This window comes from Hyperolius riggenbachi, chromosome 6 (assembly GCF_040937935.1).
Source record: "Hyperolius riggenbachi isolate aHypRig1 chromosome 6, aHypRig1.pri, whole genome shotgun sequence".
NCBI classification, from domain to species: Eukaryota; Metazoa; Chordata; class Amphibia; order Anura; family Hyperoliidae; genus Hyperolius; species Hyperolius riggenbachi.
This window is the reverse complement of record NC_090651.1, coordinates 195,577,092-195,598,359: the sequence shown is the minus strand read 5'-3', so window position 1 is coordinate 195,598,359 and position 21,268 is coordinate 195,577,092. Positions and strand designations below refer to the sequence as shown.

Genomic DNA, 21,268 nt, shown 5'->3' with positions numbered 1-21,268 from the left:
ACCTTTTCCAATGATATTGGCGTGGGAACATTTTCTTAAAGGTACAGGTAAGTATTTCTGGTTAATTAAGACTAATAAAGGACTTTTTTTGTGGTTGTTTTTATTTCATTTAACCCTCTGTGGTTTATACTCATTTCTCCTAGGAGGGGGTGGGCATCTGGGGTCCCCTTCTTAAAGGGGACTCCCAGATGTCACCATGAACCCCCCAGGAAGTCGTCGCCCCCACCTCCTCCTGGGGCACTGGAGGTGGGAAAAAGCCCCTTGTCCATGGATTGGACAAGGGCTCGGGGGGGGGGGGGGGGGGGGAGGCTTGTAAGTGGCCTTTGCTATTAACCATTAAAGTTGTCAGCTGTTGAAACATTTCCCACACTCAGTATGAGATCTTTAAAATTGATTTTCTCAAAAACTATAAGGTTTTTTTGAAAAAAAAAAAAAGTTCTTCTTGTAGTCACTGCCCCCCTCTACATACCCTGCAAATTTGGTGTTTCTACTATGTAAGGGGGCTTTGCTATTAACCGCTAAAGTCAGCGGCCGTTCGCCTGCCATTAAAGTCATGGTGCCCGCTGCAAACAGTCTGTTCGCAAACTTTTATGAAAATTCGGGTTCAAAGTTTGCGAACCCAAAATCTGAGGTTCGAGCCATCACTACCCGCTGCCTTCCATTAGCCCCGAAATTAGCCTGACAACGTTCCCATTCATTGACCTAAGTCCCCGGCAGATAAACTGACGGTTTCCCGTCCTCCTAATGCTTCCTGGAAGCGAGAGCGTTCGCTTCCAGGATTTTTTGACTGTGGCCATCTTGTGGCCAAATAGTAAAACTACACCCACATGCATTTTTTTATTAAATAAACACATAATATTACATTTAAAATTAACTGTTTACCTCCTGTAACGATTGGTGTCAGCCAACAGATTATCTGATTATTGCAGTATCACCAATAATACAGATGCTATACCTGATTATGTGGTGATCTGCAGAATCACTAATAATGCTAGTATAGCCAGATACAAGACTACCAATGTGCGATAGTGTTTGGTGTAACAGTAATTAGGATGAGCGGGTTCACCCGAGGAGTGGGTGACCCAGACAGTACTGCAGCCGGTGCTCACTATTGGGCAGGTGAGTCAGACCGTGCTGCAGCCGAGAGTGTTGGAAACACAACGCAAGTAGAAGATAATACAACCAAAGCTGACCAACCGATCACCTGTGGAGCAGGTGATTCAGGTAGTACTGCAGCCTAGTAGTGTTTGGTGCACAGCACAAGGAGGAGAAATACAATTAGTACTGCACTAACGATCCCCTGTGGAACAGGTGATACGAACTGTATTGCAGCCTAGTCGTAGTTGATACAGAAGGTAATGCAGCCTAAGTGTATGCAATACAGACAGTACTGCAGCCTAGGAGTAGATGATACAGACAGTACTGCAGCCTAGGAGTTGGTAATACAGACGGTACTGTAGTCTAGGTGTGGATGATACAGACAGTACTGCAGCCTAGGATTAGATGATACAGACAGTAATTTTCCTCACCAGTGGCTAGGCCCACTGGTGCGGATAGCGAGGTCAGACAGGCAGAGTAGGCAAGGAGCGGACAGGTACAGTACAGAAACAGAAGACTGATTCAGCGTCAATAACAAGCAGGGTCGGCAACGTGAATCAGATGGCGGAGGTACAGAAACGACAAACAGGAGGATAGTCAGAGTAAGCAGAAAGTCACAACAAATAAACAATGCAATTAGTACTTTAAGCTATCAACAGAATCTGGCTAAGTGTGGATCCCCGGCTCCGGACGGTTCTAGCACACTTTGGGATCTGACTAGGGTCTGAGCGCTAACACGATAGCATTTGCAACAGCAGACGAGGAGCTACTGACAGGCCTGTCCTATATATACCCAACCATGCTCCACACCCCAGTCACTCAGCCAATCCGGACGCTGGCTGGAATCAGCTGACCGCGCGTCAGCTGACTCCCCTCCTAGATGCATAAAGGTCCTGTCGCTCAGCTCACGCACGCGCGCGTAGCCCTTAACCTGTGAGCAATAGAAGGACCAGGCAAAGTCTCAGCATGTAACCGCGCGGCAGAGACCGCTGGCTGATACGTGGAGATAGCCACCATGCCGCTTGTCTCTGTGGCGGTATCTCTGCTATCTATTACAGTACCCCCCCCCCCCCCCCCTGAGGAGTGGACCCCGGACACTTCCTACCTGGCTTATCCGGGTGCAACTCATGAAATTCTTTCCTTAAATCTTCAGCATGCATGCGACAACTCGGCACCCAAGTTCTTTCCTCCAGCCCATACCCCTTCCAATGGACCAGGTACTGTATAGAATTCTGCACTAATCGAGAATCCAGGATCTTCTCGATCTCATACTCAGGGGGGGGGGGGGGGGAGGAATCTACGTGCACAGCAGGTTTCAACAGAGACACATGGAACGATCTCACACCTCTCATGCTGGCTGGGAGATCAACCACATATGTGACATCATTAATCTTCTTGGTGACAGGGTATGTGCCTATAAATCTGGGTCCTAACTTGGGTGATGGTTGTTTCAACGCCAAATGCCGCGTAGATATCCACACCATGTCCCCTGGGGAAAACTTCCACTCTACAGACCGCCTCTTATCTGCCTGTTTCTTCTGAGTCTGGAAGGCTTTTCCCAAATTCCTCTTAACTGAATCCCAAATCTCCTTTAGAGCCCTTTGCCAATCTTCTAGAGCCGGGAAAGGAGAAGAAGCCACCGGGAAAGGAGAAGAAGCCACTGGTAAAGGAGAAAACTTGGGAGAGGAACTCTTCAGGTTATTATGCGCGAGCTCCGCGAACGGCAGAAACTTTACCCAATCTGCCTGTGCATCTGCCACATAACACCTGAGAAATTGTTCAAGAGACTGGTTAACTCTTTCGGTCTGACCATTGGTCTGTGGGTGGTAGCCTGATGAGAAGGAAAGATTCATACCTAACTGATGGCAAAAGGCTCTCCAGAATTTCGATACAAACTGGACTCCCCTATCTGACACCACATTCTCCGGAATGCCATGCAGCCGGAAGATGTGCTGAATGAAGAGATCAGCTAATTCCTGGGCCGAGGGGAGTCCCTTCAAGGGAACAAAATGAGCCATCTTACTGAATCTGTCCATTACCACCCAAATGACCGTCTTGCCCTCAGACCTAGGTAGTTCTCCTATGAAGTCCATTGACAAATGGGTCCAGGGCTCGCTTGGCACTGGTAAAGGTTGTAACGTGCCCACTGGAGCCTGGCTAGAGGGTTTACTTCTGGCACACACTGAACACTCCCTCATGAACTCCTTACAATCAGATGCCAGTGAAGGCCACCATACACATCTGGCCAAAAGATCCTGAGTTCGGGTAGCCCCTGGGTGCCCAGCATTCTTATGGGTATGGAATAATTGTAAGAGTTGTAGGCGGAAAGGGAGTGGAACGAACAGAACCCCCTCAGGCATCCCTTCTGGAATATCCTGTTGATAAGGGCCAAGCGTAGCCATCCAGTCCTCCTAGGTCTCAGTAGCTGCCAACACCACCTTCTGAGGTAGAATGGTCTCAGGGGTTGAGGGCTGACCTGTCTCAGGCTCGAAACACCTGGATAGAGCGTCTGCCTTGACGTTTTTGCTACCTGGTGTATACGTTATAATGAATCTGAACCTTGAAAAGAATAAAGACAAACGGGCCTGTTGAGGACTAAGCCTCTTGGCCCCTTCAATGTACTCCAAGTTCTTATGATCTGTATAAACTGTAATTGTATGTTCAGCCCCTTCCAGCCAATGGCGCCATTCTTCAAAGGCTAACTTAATGGCCAAGAGCTCCCGATTACCAATATCGTAGTTCCTCTCAGCTGGAGAGAATCTACGTGAAAAGAAGGCACATGGGTGTAATTTGCCTTGAAGACCAGAGCGTTGAGACAGCACAGCCCCAACCCCTATTTCAGACGCATCGACTTCCACAATGAAGGGGAAGGTGACATCCACGTGTCTCAACTTTTTCAAAGTGGCAAAAGCTGACTGGGCCTCTGCCGACCAGTGATACGTGTCAGCCCCCTTTTTAGTAAGACTGGTGAGGGGTGACACTACAGACGAGAAGCCCTTGATGAACTTCCTGTAGTAGTTGGCAAAGCCAAGAAATCTTTGGAGTGCCTTCAATCCCACAGGTTGAGGCCACTCCAAAACAGCAGAGACCTTTGCGGGATCCATCGAGAGACCAGAAGTGGAAATAATATACCCCAAGAATGGCACCTCCGTGACCTCGAAGAGGCACTTTTCCAACTTCGCATACAGTGAATTCTGTCTTAATTTCCGTAGAACAAATTTAACATGCTTTCAATGCTCTGTCACATTAGATGAGAAAATTAGTATGTCATCAAGATATACAAGCACAAATTTTCCCAAAACCTCCCTGAAAACCTCATTGATTAATTCCTGGAAAACGGCCGGGGCGTTACACAACCCGAAGGGCATAACCAAATACTCGTAATGCCCGTTGGGCGTGTTAAATGCCGTCTTCCATTCGTCACCGTCTCTGATGCGTACCAGGTTGTATGCCCCTCGCAGGTCTAATTTGGAGAAAATACTGGCATTGGTCACCTGCGTGAACAAATCGTCTATCAAAGGCAATGGGTAACGATTTTTCACTGTGATCTTATTTAGACCTCTGCAGTCAATACAGGCTCTAAGCCCTCCATCCTTCTTCTTCACAAAAAAGAACCCAGCCCCAGCTGGCGACCGGGAAGGACGAATGAAGCCCTTGGCCAAATTTTCCTTAATGTACTCTTGCATTGCCAGTTTCTCAGGCCTAGATAAATTATACAGATGGCCTCTAGGGGGCATACAACCGTTTCTTAATTCTATAGGACAGTCATAGCTCCGGTGAGGCGGAAGTTTATCCGCAGATTTAGGACAGAATACATCTGCAAATTCTGCGTCCTGCATTGGCACCCCTTTAACCTGAATCTTGGTGGCGCAAACAGCAACTCTCTCCAAGCAATGATGATGACAATGGGTAGACCAGCTCTGTAGCTGACCTGACGCCCAGTAAATCTGAGGGGAGTGGAGTTGCAACCAGGGCATGCCAAGAATGATAGTAGAGGTTGCCATATGCAAGACAAAGAACATAATTTTTCTTTATGTAGCACCCCTATATTGCATATCAGCAATGGGGTCTGAGACAGAGGCTGTCTACACTGTAGCGGAGAGTCATCAACTGCCGTAACCACAATCTGCCGGTCTAAGCAAGGGAATCCCCAATTTTTTCACAAAATCAAAATCTATGAAATTGGCTGCAGAGCCGGAGTCTACAAAGGCTTCTGTGGGCGTGGTCTGACCCTCCCAAGTGATGGAGCAGGGGAGGAGCAAACGGTTATTGTTTAGAGGTATTGACTGCTCGCCTAGGGTATACCCTCTGACTACACCTAGGCGGCAGCGTTTCCCAACTTCTTAGGACAGTTTTGGACAACGTGACCCTGCTCCGCACAGTATATACATAGTCCTTCTGACCTTCTGCGATTCTTTTCCAATTGTGTCAATCTAGAATGTCCGATTTGCATCGGCTCTTCTGGAGATGACGAGGGTGGAGGAGAAGCGTAGGAGATAGATCTTACCGTGGTTTTACCACGGGTCTGTTTCTGATAATGCAGGCGGCGATCTACCCGCACTGCCAAAGATATTGCTTCGTCAATGGATTTGGGTTCGGGATGTCCCAACATCAAATCAGAGACTGCATCAGACAACCCTGACAGAAAACAATCTAGTAATGCATACGTCCCCCATCTAGCTGACACAGCCCCTTTTCTAAACTCCGCAGCATAAACCTCCACCGGATTACGACCCTGCCTGAGAGTTTTTAGTTTCCTCTCAGCAGTAATCGCAATATCCGGATCGTCATATATAACGGCCATGGCCTTAAAAAACTCCTGAACCGAGGATAATGCCTCATGCTCATAATGAAGACTATACGCCCATGTCTGCGAGTCTCCTGACAATAGAGTCTTAATAAACCTTATCCTCTGGCCCTCTGAACCAGACAAATTAGTCCTTAACTCAAAATAGGAGAGCACACGATTCCTGAAATTCTGAAAGTCAGATCTATGCCCTGAAAACTTCTCGGGTACAGCCATGCGTAGATCTGTAACTGGAGGAGATCGCACTGTATCAACAGCCGTTTGAAGTACCCTGACTGTCCCAGACAGTTGGGTGATCTGAGTCTGCTGGGTATTAATCACCCCGGTGAGATTATTCACCGCGGTAATCAGAACTTTAACTTGGCTACGTAGTGCGTCCATATTGTTTTGGTCTGCTGTTCTGTAACGATTGGTGTCAGCTAACAGATTTTCTGATTATTGGTGATCTGCAGTATCACCAATAATACATATGCTATACCTGATTATGTGGTGATCTGCAGAATCACCAATAATGCTAGTATAGCCAGAGACAAGACTACCAATGTGAGATAGTGTTTGGTGTAACAGTAATTAGGATGAGCGGGTTCACCCGAGGAGCGGGTGACCCAGACAGTACTGCAGCCGGTGTTCACTATTGGGCAGGTGAGTCAGACCGTGCTGCACCCGAGAGTGTTGGAAACACAACGCAAGTAGAAGATAATACAACCAGAGCTGACCAACCGATCACCTGTGGAGCAGGTGATTCAGGTAGTACTGCAGCCTAGTAGTGTTTGGTGCACAGCACAAGGAGGAGTAATACAATTAGTACTGCACTAATGATCCCCTGTGGAACAGGTGATACGAACTGTATTGCAGCCTAGGCGTAGTTGATACAGAAGGTACTGCAGCCTAAGTGTAGGCAATACAGACAGTACTGCAGCCTAGGAGTAGATGATACAGACAGTACTGCAGCCTAGGAGTTGGTAACAGGGGTGCTCAGCAGGACCCCGAATGCGAGGTTTCCCCAAAAATTCGGGGTTTTTTTTGGTTTGCCGAATGCGAACTCGAACCCGAATGCTGCAATCCGAGCCGAACCCGAATACGAAGCCTGCCGAATGTGCGCACTCGACTTTGGCCGGATGGAGCTGTGGGTTCGGTTTTGGCTTCGGGATTCGGGGATGACGTCATTGAGCCAATCAGAAGTCCTCCTGCCGAGGACCTGGCAATCCTAGCAACCAATCAGAGGAGAAGGGCCTGGCCCTCCCCTCCTCTATATAAGGCGGCGTCCATCTTGCGGAGCCACGCACTTGTGTGACTGCTGCTGGTACTGAGAGATTCTCCAGTGCTGTGCTGTGTCTGAGCAAGTGCTTTTCACTGCTAAACCTAGCGTTTTGCTTCCTAAACACCTCCTAAACACATTTATTGTTGTCTTATATAGTTAGCTAGTATTTTGATTGTTTTTAGTCAGCTAGTGTATAGTGTATACTGTGCTAGGCTAGTGTTAGTCTGTGTGCAGGCTAGGCCTGCTAGCCTAGGTAGCCTTAGCCTACTACTAGCTTAGGTTGGTTAGGGATTCTAGTTAGTTGTGTACTTAGTAGTACTAGTTTAGTTAATTATTACTGCTGTAGTCTGTTACTTTATTCGTTTCAGTACTGTGTTAGTTAGTTACTGACTGTGACAGGCCACCACCAGCATCCGTTGTGAGTGACCTGTGACTGTCTGTTGCCTGCCCCAGCCTATTGATTGATTGATTGCGTCTGACCGTGTGTCACCGATTGTAATTGTCACCGACTGTCTGCCGCACGACTTACTTATAGTGTAGTACGCTAGGTGTTTCTTAGTTACCTGCGTGCGTACTACTACTAGTGTCTACTACTATACTACTAGTACCCGTTCACTTATTTTTTTTTCACTGTTACTGTGTGATTTTATTATCATCTGTAGTGTGTGTAATAAATAAGAGTCCGCAGCAGGCCTCCACCAGCGCTTGAGGCCATGGTCACAGTGACCCCATCAACCAGCCTGCCCTCAATGAGCACGCTCTTCTCCCCTGAGACTGTGACCATGTACAGGGATGCTTTGGAGAATTATGAGTTGGAGATCATGGGGCCATCCAAGGAGGAGGAGGAGGAGTTTGAGGTGCAGAAGTTTGTTGTTGGCGCTGAGGAGGAGGGGCGTGATGCAGGGAATGTTGGGGTAGAGGAGTTGGTTGAGACGGACTCACAGGATATGTTTGGGGTTGATGATGATGACTTGATAGATCCTTCCTATGTGCCACCAGTACCACCAGCACAGTTGGTTGAAGGCAGCTCGTCATCGGAGGAGGTGGCGTCTCTGGCGCAGAGGCGCAGCAGCAGCAAGGCGGCCAGCACAGGGCGTGGAAGGCAGGAGCCACAGCCTGCTGCTTCAGTCGCTACCACCACCCGCAGCAAACCTCTAACTAAAACCAAAAAGGCACAATCCTCCAAGGGCACCCAAAAACCCCAGCCCTCAAGCTCAAAGAGCAGGTTGAAGTCCCCAGTCTGGCGGTACTTCACCAAGTGCCCAATGGACCCGACCCGTGCAATTTGCAACAGTTGCAATCTCAGTCTCAGCAGAGGTCGCGATATCCACAAATTGAGTACCTCGTGCCTGCAGACCCACTTACAGAGCAGACATTTTGAGGACTTTAATGAGTTGGAGAAGCTTATGCAAAGTGGTGCAGGCAGTGGTCAGAGCCAGACAGCCGCTGCACAGATTTCAGCAGCAGCAGCAGCAGTAGCAGCCAACCCTCCTGCCCATCCAGCAGCAGCAGCAGCAGGAGCACAGCAGCAACTCACTCCCACCCCCCCCCCACCCCCCTCGGGCAGCCAGTCCTCAGTGGCCTCATCAGCTCCCTCCACAGTGGCTTCATCAGCTCCCTCCACAGTGGCCTCCTCATCCTCCCGTGCAGGCAAACGCCGCCAGACCCTGCTCAGCGAAGCATTCCCCATTGTGACCAAGGTGCTGCCTCCCGCCCACAGGCGCATCCGGTTGCTGAATGGGTTGCTTGCCCGGGCCATGTGCTCCCAGCTCCTGCCATATTCCTTTGTGCAGGAGGGGAGTGACATCAGAGCGCTGCTGCAGGTTGGGATCCCGGAGTGGCAAGTCCCCAGCCGCCACTATTTCTCCCGCAGGGCGATCCCAGCACTGCACCGCTCTGCCATGGCGAACGTGGGCCGCGCGCTGGATCACGCTGTGAGTGCGCGGATCCACATAACCATGGAATCATGGAGCAGCCGGTTTGGGACAGAGCGCTATCTGTCCTTTACGGCCCACTGGGTCAGCCTGGTGGAAAGCCCGAGCGAGGAAGCAGCAGGTCCACCCTCGGGCGCAGCAGCACCAGTCGCCCACTACGTGGTGCCACCGTGCGGGGTCAGGGGAGGAGCAGCAGCTCCCGCCGCCAAGCGATCCCGTTTCTCCAGCAGTGTGAAGGCCCACCACTGCCAAGCGCTGCTGGAGATGAAAAGCCTGGGGAAAAACTCCTTGACGGCATCAAACGTGCTCCGGTACCTCAGGGAGCAGGAAAGGACGTGGCTGACCCCCAGAGGCCTCACTGTGGGATTGGTGGTGTCCGACAATGTCGCCAACCTGCTGGCTGCCATCAGCAGGGGAGACTTGCTCCACGTCCCTTGCTTGGCCCACGTCCTGAACCTGGTGGTGCAAAAGTTCATGCGCACCTACCTGGGGATGGAGGAGCTGTTAGAAGCGGCGCAGAAAATTATGCGCACTTTCCGCAAATCAGCAGCTGCCGCAGCAAAACTAGCAGACATCCAGTAGCAGGAGGGCCTGCCACGACACCGCCTCATCATAGATGTGCCAACTCACTGGAACTCCACCCTGGCGATGTTGGAGCGGCTGGTTGAGCAGAGGAGGGCTGTCAACCGGTACATCTATGATGCCACTGTCGCCGGCACCGGCAGCAGAAGCAGCACCACACTCCAGCTCCTCACCAACGCGCAATGGGGCAGATGCAGCAGGTCTGCTTGGTGTTGGCTCCCTTCCTGCACGGAACCAACCTGGTGAGTGAACAACTGGAATCCCTCTGCCAGTGGGTGCCCTTTGTTTGTCTGCTGGACAGGGCACTTGGCGATTTGGTGGATTTGGGAGAGGAGGCCCTGAAGCAGCTGGAACAGCAGCCGCCTGCGCAGTCCACTGCTCTGCAGGTATTTGAGTCCCTGGAGGAGGAGGAGTTGGAGGTGCTGGACGTTGCTGCTGGGGGGGAACATCGGAGCGCAGCAGCAGAGGTGCGAGGGTGGAGAGAGGAGGAAGAGTCTCAGGGGCAAGAGGAGGAGGAGGACGCTGACCCTGATGTCTCTGTTAGATGGTCCACCCTGTTCCCCATGGCACAGACCCCAGGGTCAAGCGGATGCAAGCGAGGGAGGATGCCTGCATCAGCATGATCCTGGACCCACGGCTGAGAGGGAGGTGGGATCAGTTACTGCCTGCCAGAGACCGTGAGCAGCGAGCAAGGGAGTTGCAGGACATCCTTGTTCGGCGACTGGAGGAAGCCTTCCCCCCGCCTTCCACTCCATCTGTCCCTGTCCAGCAGCCAGCAGCACAGCAGCAGGTGCCTGCGGCCAGCAGCAGCGTCAGGCGCCCAGGAGACCTGCTGTCATTGACGCAGGCGTTCTACATGAAGGTACAGCAGCCGAGAGAGAAGGTGCGGGCAGCAGACACCTTCGGTGAGAGTCACAGCCAGCGCATGATCCGGATTGTGGCCGACTACATGGGGTCCTTCAGTGGGCTTGACACCGGCAGTAAGGAGCCTGTGGACCCCATGGAGTACTGGGTGGAGCGCTTGCACATCTGGAGGGAGCTTGCGCAGTACGCCCTGGAGGTATTGTCTTGCCCCCCTTCCAGCATGCTGTCTGAGAGGTGCTTCAGTGCGGCCGGTGGCGTGGTCACCGAGAAACGCTCTCGTCTGTCCACAGAGGGCGTGGACAGACTGACATTTTTGAAGATTAACCAGGCCTGGATAGAAGGCACGTTCCTGGCACCTGTTGTCGGTAAAAGGAGGACATGAGGTGCCTGCCTGGGAATTACAATACATTGCCTGCTGCCTGCCATACGTGACGACTCCTCCTCCTCCTGCTGCATTGATTTACCTATGAATTTATTTATGTATTTATTGTATTTCTACGAGCATAGTAGTAGCAGTAGGGTATTGTACCGTGTTAGCCATCAGTAAAAGCAAGAAGTTTTAAATCAGGATGATACCATTTATTGGCATCTTAATGACGTATTTATGCTTGAAAAAAATATCTGTTTTCCCTTTTGATGTTGCATGTATATAAGCTGTCTGTACCACCAGCTTGCAAACTAACAGGATGTAAACCTGACGAAGGCTGCAAGGCTGAAAGCGTGTTTATTCTTATTCATTTGTAGTTAGCCAATAAATGGTATCATCCTGATTTAAAACTTCTTGTATTTCTACCTGACTCCTCCTGCTGCTGCTGGCCTGCTGCATTGATTTACCTATGAATTTATTTATGTATTTATTGTATTTCTACCTGACTCCTCCTTCTGCTGCTGGCCTGCTGCATTGATTTACCTATTAATTTATTTATGTATTTATTGTATTTCTACCTGACGCCTGCTGCTGCTGGCCTGCTGCATTGATTTACCTATGAATATATTTATGTATTTATTGTATTTCTACCTGACTCCTCCTGCTGCTGCTGGCACGCTGCACTGATTTACCTATGAATTTATTTATGTATTTATTGTATTTCTACCTGACTCCTCCTGCTGCTGCTGGCCTGCTGCATTGATTTATTTATGAATTTATTAATTGATTTATGTATTTATTGTATTTATAAAGCGGTAACATATTACACCGCGCTCATTTTCATCCTGCTGCTGTCAGTGGTCCCACCGCCAGGGTCCACACTATGCATTGCCTGCTGCCAGTGCCACACGTCACTCCTCCTCCTCCTGCTGCTGTTGTATTTATCCTCCTGCTGTCAGTGGTCCCACCGCCAGGGTCCACACAATACATTGCCTGCTGCCAGTGCCACATGTCACTCCTCCTCCTGCTGTTGTATTTATCCTGCTGCTGTCAGTGGTCCCACCGCCAGGGTCCACACTATGCATTGCCTGCTGACAGTGCCACACATCACGCCTCCTCCTCCTCCTGCTGCTGCTGTTTTATTTATCCTCCTGCTGTCAGTGGTCCCACCGCCAGGGTCCACAAAATACATTGCCGGCTGCCAGTGCCACACGTCACTCCTCCTCCTCCTGCTGCTGCTGCTGTATTTATCCTCCTGCTGTCAGTGGTCCCACCGCCAGGGTCCACACTATGCATTGCCTGGCTCCTCCCTCTGATTTTCAGTTGGGAGGCTGATCTGGTGGTGTGAAGAGGTGTGCTGCTGAGCTCCTGAGCTCCCAGTCTTTGGACTGGTGCTTTCTCATCTACAGAGGACCTTGTCAAGGCGGACACTGAAGGTGAAGTAAGGGAGAAGGACTTTTGTTTGTGGCAAGGCTCCCCTGGGCTGGAAGGCTCTGGGGGGGCCTGACCTTTGTGGAAGAGGTTTTCCCTGTCCTCCATAATGGAGGCTCATGAAGCTGGTGGCGAAGGTCCTAGTGTCAGCGAAATTGTAAGTAAGACTGTGGAGTGGCATAAAAATGTCAAGGAGACTCAGGAAGCTCTTAGAACATTGCAGTTTGAACTAAAAAAACGCATAAGCAAATATGGACAATCCTGGAAACCAAGTTTTCTGGAAACCAATGCACAATTGGTTAAATTGCAAGCGCAAATTGAGGAGAAAAGCAGAATACTTAAAACTTTAGAGGAGCATGGTGGAATGTTTTCGGAAAGTTTGAAGAATAGCCAAAGGTTTGACCAAATGAAAAAAAATGAGGGTAAAGCAGTGGAAAATTCCGGAAGCCTGAATACAGAGAGCCAGGGAGGAGATGCCTCTGGTAATCTGTTCACACAAAGTGGAACAAGCACAGCTGTTGTTGATGAGAATCTGCCTGGGGAACTATCTGTGAGGAGTAAGAGTCCAGTGCAAGGACTGCAAAATGCATATGGAATGCAGCAGCCTGCAAGTGGTTTTCCCTTGTTGTATGGCCCAAGCATGCAGCAATATGCAGGACAATATCAATCATATTCTGGTGGTCCGTATGGAATGTATAATAGTATGCAAAGCATGCCTTTTACCCAGACTGTAATGCATCCGAATAGTCCCTTTTCCCCTCCCTCTCCCTTTTTTCCCTATGCAAACCAAAATCTGAATCCTAATGTCTTTTTCCCTAATGTTTCTAATCCTTCCCCAGTCTGTATGCCCCCTGTCTATGGTTCCCCTTTAAGTTTAATTAAAAATGTGCAGAATTCCCCAGCAGAGGGAGTTAGTTTAAATGTGCATAACCCTCTTTTGGTGGAAAGAGTTAATCAGGTTGCTGGTCCTGGCCACTTGCCAAGGGAAACCTCTGCAGCGACGGTGCAGGGCTTTCCCAAAACAAAGATGGCGTCGGGAGGCATTCTCGGCGTGGGGGCGGGGCGAAGAAGCGACTCTCAGGCTGGGGAGAATTGTGTGGGGGGTGGTGAGGTAGGGAGTAGCCCTGCAGCGGCAATTTCTGGTCTGCAGGGCTCTCCCATGGCTATACTGGCGGCGGACAGTGCAGGGAACGCTCTGGCGAAAACCGGAAGTGGCGCTGACGTCACTTCTGGTCGTACGGCGGGGACAGAGATGGCTGGATGCAAGAGGCAGGAGAAGGAGAGCAGCGGAAAAGCGGCGAGTTGCAAGCCAGGAGGTTTGGGCACAAGTGGGAAAGTGCATGAAACCTCGGATGGCTTGGAGAAAAGAGGCCAGGAAGGCGGTGGAGATGGAGGTGCTGAGCCAGGTAGGACAGCAGCTTTTGAGGCTGCAGCCAAAATCTTTTCAAAGAAAAATGAGCAAAATGAGGAGGGTATGGAAATATCGGCAGCCAGTAAGGGAGAGCAAGGAAAAGGTGGTATCAGAAGCCTGGCTCAAGCAGGCAAAAGGAGGGGGGAGGGAGAGGATCAGGTGGGGGAAGGGAAAAAGAGATTAGTTGGAGCAGTAAGAGAGAAAGATGTTGAGAAGGGGGAGGAAAGCATGGGAGGTAAAAATATGCCTGTGGTGAATAAGCAGCAAGTTGCGCAAAATATGCAGAATGTGGGTTTGAAGCAAAAAAATGAAGTTAATATCTCTTATGCTCAAATGTTGGGAAAAAGAGGTGAAGTGGGTGGAGTTATTGCAAAAAACGAGGAGTATGGTATGTCGGCTAGGAATCGCAGAAACTTAGTGCGTATTTGTTTCAAAGGTGGTGATGGAGTAACATATACTCGTAAAACCTTTATACAGTTACTTTTAAAAATGGGTTTCAAGGCGGTGGATTTCTATGCCATTTTGGCTCCCGAAAGCCCCCCTTCTTTTTTCGATGTTAGCTTCTTGTCCCCGACTGGTCTGGACACTTTCTGGGAGAAATATGAGTCCACTTGGAAGATAAGTGAGGAATGGAAGGGATTGTCCCCCCAGGCAGTGTCCAGGCAGTCGCTGGACAAGAAGGTAACAATCATGGTCCCGAACGAATCCATACCTGTACACGATCTGTTAGTATGGCTTAAAAATTAGGGAGTTCCATTGTCAGCTCCAAAAAAGGTCATGGATGAGTTCGGGATCTGGGGGGGGGGCGGTTGGGAGATAATGGTAAGACTGAGCAGAGTGGGGAATGTTGTGAAACATATCCCCACATCTGTCTTCATTGGTAGAGACAGGGTGACGGTCTTTTATCAGGGACAGCCGCGTGTGTGTCACAAATGTGGGTCACGTAGTCATTACAGCATCTCTTGTAAGGAACTTAAATGTTCCCGGTGCCATGCTTTAGGCCATTTGGCAAAAGATTGTAAAGACATTAGATGTAGTATCTGTTTAAAAATAGGTCACCCTTATTCACAATGTCCCGAATCTTTGTCTAATATGGGGGAAGAAGTTTATAAAGAAATGGAGAAAATTCTAGAGGAAAATAAAAATGAGGTTGTCCCTGATGAAAGACCGTCACAGTCAGAATCCACCGCCTTGAAGGCTCAGCCTATTATTCCTCCCTTTCTGTCGGTCCTGAAGTCGGCAATTCCACCCCCTCCGCCACCTTCTTTGACTGTTATGGATGTTAAGGCCCCTGAGGCACCGATAGGAGATGGAACAGATCTTGTCTTTAAGATCGATGATCTAAATAGGGAGAAAAACATATTTTCAATCCCTAAAGGGGGTGCTTTGTCGAAGGAAAATGTTGAAAGTAAAAAGGTGGGGAAGGACCTTTCAGGAAAAGAAAGTGTGGTGAAAAAATCTGATATGCCAGATAAAACAGGTGGTAAGAAAATTTCAGCAGTAGAGAAAAGTAAGATAAAACAAAAGGTGGCAGAGGAAAAAGAAGAATCTGGGTTTACTACAGTAATGAGTAAAAGAGAAAGGAGGAGAATGCTGTCGGTAAAAAAATCAAAGGAAAAATTGGAGGAAGTCTTAAGGGATAAAAATGTTGTTACGGATAATAAATATAGAACATTATCTGATCAGAGTGACAATGATGATGCAGATACTTCAGCTGAGAGTATGGAGACATCCTCCTCGAAAGGGGAATGAAGCTCAGTTTAGGAAAGGGTAAGCAATCTTTTCATTTATCTTGATGGAGGTTCCCCCCCCTTTAAGACTAGCAACCATTAATGTTGCTAGCATGAGATCGGTAAGTGCTCGTAGGGAAGCCATATTTTTTCTCGGTCAAATTGATGCCGACATTTTATTTTTGCAAGAGACCAGGCTTCAAACATTGTCTGACATCTGCGAGGTCAAGAGGGATTGGCACTTTGGTCCCTCTTATTGGTCTCTTGCGGCTGAGCCTTACACTGGGGTGGCGGTCCTTTTTAAGACCGATATGGTAACTTTCCGGCGGGTAAGTGAAATTGAGATGGGGCGATGTTTGGTTATGGACGTCTCTGTGAGGGGGCAGGACTTGAGGCTAATTAATATCTATGGTCCTCAGTCTGAGAGGGAAAGGAAGCGCCTCTTCACAGAGATCAAGCCATTCCTGTTTACAGCCCAGGAAGTAGTCTTTGGTGGTGATTTCAATACCGTAGTTAGGCTCAAGGGCAGGAGAGGTGCCAAGACTCGCCTGGGCTATGATAGTAATTTTTTGAATAGTATGGTTAGGGATGCTGGTCTGGTGGATGTGCATATAAAGCACACCCCAGATGACACGGGTTTCACTTACTTCTGTGGAGAGCGTAAGAGTAGGATAGATAGGTTTTTTGTTAAGGAGAGCTCTGCTACCTCATCTCCAGAGGTGCGGGTGGTGGAGTTCTCCGACCACTGTATTCTGTCTATGGTGTTGAATGTTTCAGATGTTCCTCCTAAGGGAAGGGGTATCTGGAGGTTAAATTCATTGTTATTGAAAGAAGAAAGTATAAGACAATCTTTCAGGGATTTTTTTCAGGCACAGGTTACTTTGCTGGACTGTTGTGACAGTAGGTCTGAGTGGTGGGAGATGGTTAAAAAGCGGGCAGCAAGTCTTTTCAAGAACCTAGCAAGAAAGAGAGCTTTTGGTAAATATGTTACCTACCAGCGCCTGAGGCGGAAACTTGAAATTGCTGTCTTGGGGGATGGGGATCCCATAGAGATCAAAAGGATCAAGGACTTGTTGCACAAGAGTTTGTATGATCGGCATGCTTCTTTGCTTCTGGAAAGGGATTATGGTAAGAATCACTCGCCAGACCCTTATCAGAATTGTAAACAGAGTATAGCAGTTAAGATCATTTATGGTCTCAAGGATAGTACAGGATCTTTGGTGAAGTCCAGAGCAGGGATCCTGGAAATTGTGAGATCCTTTTATGCTGAACTGTTGGGCGACAGGGTCCTTGATGAGACAGTGATGGAATCTTTCTTGTGTGATATTCCAGAACTGGAGAATTTAGATGTTCCTCTTGCGTTTTTGACGGAAAGAATTTCTGATGAAGAAGTGGTAAAAGCCATAGAACAGTTGGCTATCAAAAAAACTCCGGGCCCAGATGGCTTGACGGCCGAGTTTTATAAGGCTTTCAGGGACATTTTGGCCCCAGAATTGGCAGAGGTCTACAATCGCAGTCTTGCAGAGGATGAGCTTCCTCCCTCTATGAGAGAATCAGCAGTTATTCTTTTATCAAAGGGTAAAGATTCTTCAATGATTGAGAATTGGCGGCCCATCAGCCTTCTCAATGTTGACCGAAAGATTCTGGCTAAAATAATTTTTTGGCGCTTAAGTCAGGTGGCAAATGAGGTGCTTTCTCGCCAGCAGCATTGTTCTGTCCAGGGTAGGAGTACTTTTTCAGCCGTATTAACGGTCCGGGAGATTCTGGAGAGATGCAGGGCAGCTGGTTGGGGAAAATACTTACTGGCGTTGGATCAGGCAAAGGCTTTTGATCGTGTCAATCATGAGTATCTGTGGGTACTCCTTAGTAAGTATGGTCTGCCGGGGAGGTTTATTGATTGGTTGAAAGCTTTATACAGAGGTGCTGAGAGTTTCCCGCTTGTCAATGGTTGGGTTGGACAGACCTTTGAGGTTAGATCCGGGGTGCGCCAGGGGTGTCCTTTGAGTCCTCTACTATATGCTTTTGCCATTGATCCTTTCATAAGAAGGATTGAGGGTGGAGCTTTGTGTGGGGTGCCGTCGGGCATAGCTGGTGTGCCTCCTCTCAAAGTAGTAGCTTATGCTGATGATGTGACTGTGGTAATCTCTGGGCAGGAAGAGGCGGAGGGTGTTTGTGCAGAGGTTGCCCGTTACTCATTGGCATCAGGCTCCAAGATCAACCAGGACAAGTGTGAGGCTTTCTGGATGGGTAAGGAAAATGAGAACTTCATGCTTCCAGTCTCTTTTCCGGCACCAAAAGAGAAAATTAAAATACTTGGCATAGAATTTGGCTTAGGTGATTATGGTCACCAAAATTGGGAAGGCAGACTGAAATGTGCCGAGGCTAAGGTGATCCGCTGGAAAGGTTGGCGATTGTCTTTCGGAGAAAGGATTGACATAATCAAAACTTATTTGATTCCAATTATGTTATATGTCAGTTTTGTCTGTATTTTGCCAGTATCTCTTCACACAAGAATCTACAGCTTGTTTTTCCAGATGCTTTGGGGAAATAAGATGAACCACGTTAAGAGGAATATCACTTATCGATCAAGGCAGAAGGGTGGCTTAGGAATGGTCAACCCACTGGTTTTCTTTTCTCTGTTATTTATTAAAAACAACTTTGGTAGAATGTATGCGGAGGAGCTGCCTGGATGGATGGGTATTTTCCAGTCCTGGTTTAAACCATTTCTTAGGCGTTGGGAAGATGGTGGTTTGGTGAAAAGACTGAGAGCCAGTGCTGATTATCTTCCGGCCTATGTTGCACCTTGTCTGAAGTTGATTCGGCAATGGGAACTGACAAGGGAGGATATTATCTCGATCCCTAGGAAAGTCCTGGTGGAGAGAGTGGTTGAAACCTTTTTTCAGGACCCATTGGCCCTGAGAGATTGCCCAGGCCCAATTATGGAGGAGGGTTTGCGCTTGCTATGTTCTCCAAGGATTCCTAACAAATTCAGGGATTTGGCTTGGCTTTCCTTTCATGGCAGACTCTTTGTTAGGGGAAATTTGAAGTTCATAGGGGATCGGGATCGTGGTTGTCCTCATGAGGAGTGTGGTGGTGTAGAGATGACCATGGACCATTTCCTGTTGAACTGTTCCTTTAAGAAAGAGGTATACAAACAGGTGGGTAGGGCTCTGGGTATTCCTTTTCTTGAGCGGCTTAGTTATGCGGAGTGGACATATGGGGCATTCAATAACCGGGGGTCATTTAATTTGGACACTTTATTTCTAGTGAGCTTAGTGATTCGGTATTACACTTGGAATGCACGGTGTCAAATTGCGATTCATCAAAAAGTCCTCCCTGTCCCGGTGGTGGTGCATGGCATTATTGGTGAGGTTGGGAAGATTCGGGGTCTTGAGGAGAGGAGGTTGAGTCGGGAGGAGTGGCGTCTGTTTTGGCAGAATGTCAGGCCTCCTTGATTTGGCTAAATCTTCTCGTGGTGAGCTTTTCTATTTCTTTTTCACTTAGTTAGGAACTCAAATTGTGGAATGGCTTGCAAACATAGGAGGAGTGAGATTGCTTAGTCTTTCTTTCTGATATATGTAAATAGTGTAAATAGTGTATATTGTAGATAAAGAGTTATGATATAAAAACTTAATGGCGGAGAATTAAGTTATTTGATTCTTGAGTTTTTTCCTTTTTCTTTCAGGGAAATGGACTTGATATAGACTGAATTGAGGCAAAAGGCCTATTGTTATGGTTTGTTATTGTATTTACTTGGTTCTTTTTATATTTTTGTATAAAATAAGTAGTGGTATTCTTTAATAAAGAATTACTATGCATTGCCTGCTGCCAGTGCCACACGTCACTTCTCCACCTGCTGCTGCTGTTGTATTTATCCTGCTGCTGTCAGTGGTCCCACCGCCAGGGTCCACACTATGCATTGCCTGCGGCCAGTGCCACATGTCACTTCTCCTCCTCCTCCTGCTGCCGCTGTTGTATTTATCCTCCTGCTGTCAGTGGTCCCACCGCCAGGGTCCACACAATACATTGCCTGCTGCCAGTGCCACACGTCATACTGCTGTTGTATTTATCCTCCTGCTGTCAGTGGTCCCACCGCCAGGGTCAACACAATACATTGCCTGCTGCCAGTGCCACACGTCACTCCTCCTCCTGCTGCTGCTGTATTTATCCTCCTGCTGTCAGTGGTCCCACCGCCAGGGTCAACACAATACATTGCCTGCTGCCAGTGCCACACGTCACTCCTCCTCCTGCTGCTGCTGCTGTATTTATCCTCCTGCTGCTGTATTTATCCTCCTGCTGTCAGTGGTCCCACCGCCAGGGTCCACACAATGCATTGCCTGCTGCCAGTGCCACACGTCAAGTTTTTAGTTTTGTTTTTTTCAAGTACACCTATTTCAATGTGATTTCCCACACAAAAAAACCCCCCAAATTTGCAAACACAAATTTTTACCGAATTTTGAGACGTAACCCCGAACCGAATATGAATCCGAACCGAGTTTCGTGGTCGAAGGCGAATTTGAATTCGAATGTCATGCGGACCCGAATTCGAATGTACCCGAACCGAATTTTGGTACATCTGAGCATGCCTGGTTGGTAATATAGATGGTACTGTAGTTTAGGTGTGGATGATACAGACAGTACTGCAGCCTAGGAGTAGCAGATATAGACAGTAATTTCCCCCACCAGTGGCTAGGCCCACTGGTGCGGGTAGCGAGGTCAGACAGGCAGAGTAGGCAACGAGCGGACAGGTACAGTACAGAAACGGAAGACTGATTCAGCGTCAATAACAAGCAGGGTCGGCAACGTGAATCAGATGGCTGAGGTACAGAATCGACAAACAGGAGGATAGTCAGAGTAAGCAGAAAGTCATAACAAATAAAAAATGCAATTAGTACTTTAAGCTATCAACAGAATCTGGCTAAGTGTGGATCCCCGGCTCCGACGGGTTCTAGCACACTTTGGGATCTGACTAGGGTCTGAGCGCTAGCATGATAGCATTTGCAACAGCAGCCGAGGAGCTATTGACAGGCCTGTCCTATATATACCCAACCATGCTCCACAGCGCCGCCCCAGTCACTCAGCCAATCCGGACGCTGGCTGGAATCAGCTGACCGCGCGTCAGCTGACTCCCCTCCTAGATAAAGGTCCTGTCGCTCGGCTCGCGCGCACGTAGACCTTAACCTGTGAGCAATAGAAGGACCAGGCAAAGTCTCAGCATGTAACCGCGCGGCAGAGGCCGCTGGCTAATACGCGGAGATAGCCGCTATGCCGCTTGTCTCTGTGGCGGTATCTCCGCTATCTATTACACCTCCCACACCAAAAATTACCCAAATAACATTTTTAATAAAAAAAAAATTACAATAAAAAAAACAACATAATATTTACTTACCTAAAGGTCTGAACTTTTTGAATATCCATGTCAAAAGAGTATATTACTAAAATTTATTAAATTATAAGCTTGTAAATAGTGATGGACGCAAATTTAAAAAATGTCCCTTTATTTCCAAATACAATATCGGAGCCATAAATTGTGATTGGGACATAATTTAAATGGTGTAATAACCGGGACAAATGGGCAAATAAAATACATAGGTTTTAATTATGGTAGCATGTATTAATTTCAAATTGTAATGGGCAAAAACTGAGAAATAATGATTTTTTTTCTTAATCTTCCTGTTAAAATGGATTTAGAATAAAATAATTCTTAGCAAAATGTATCACCAAAAGAAAGCCTAAATGGTGGCGGAAAAAATAAGATATAGATAATTTCAGTGTGATAAGTA

The 21,268-nt window shown here is 48.1% G+C and overlaps 1 protein-coding gene across 2 annotated transcripts in view; it reads right to left on the bottom strand.

Annotated features, from left to right (window-relative positions):
• Window positions 1-21,268, bottom strand: part of ROBO4 (roundabout guidance receptor 4) — a 1,158,575-nt gene that overhangs the window by 735,932 nt on the left and 401,375 nt on the right. The window lies entirely within an intron of this gene.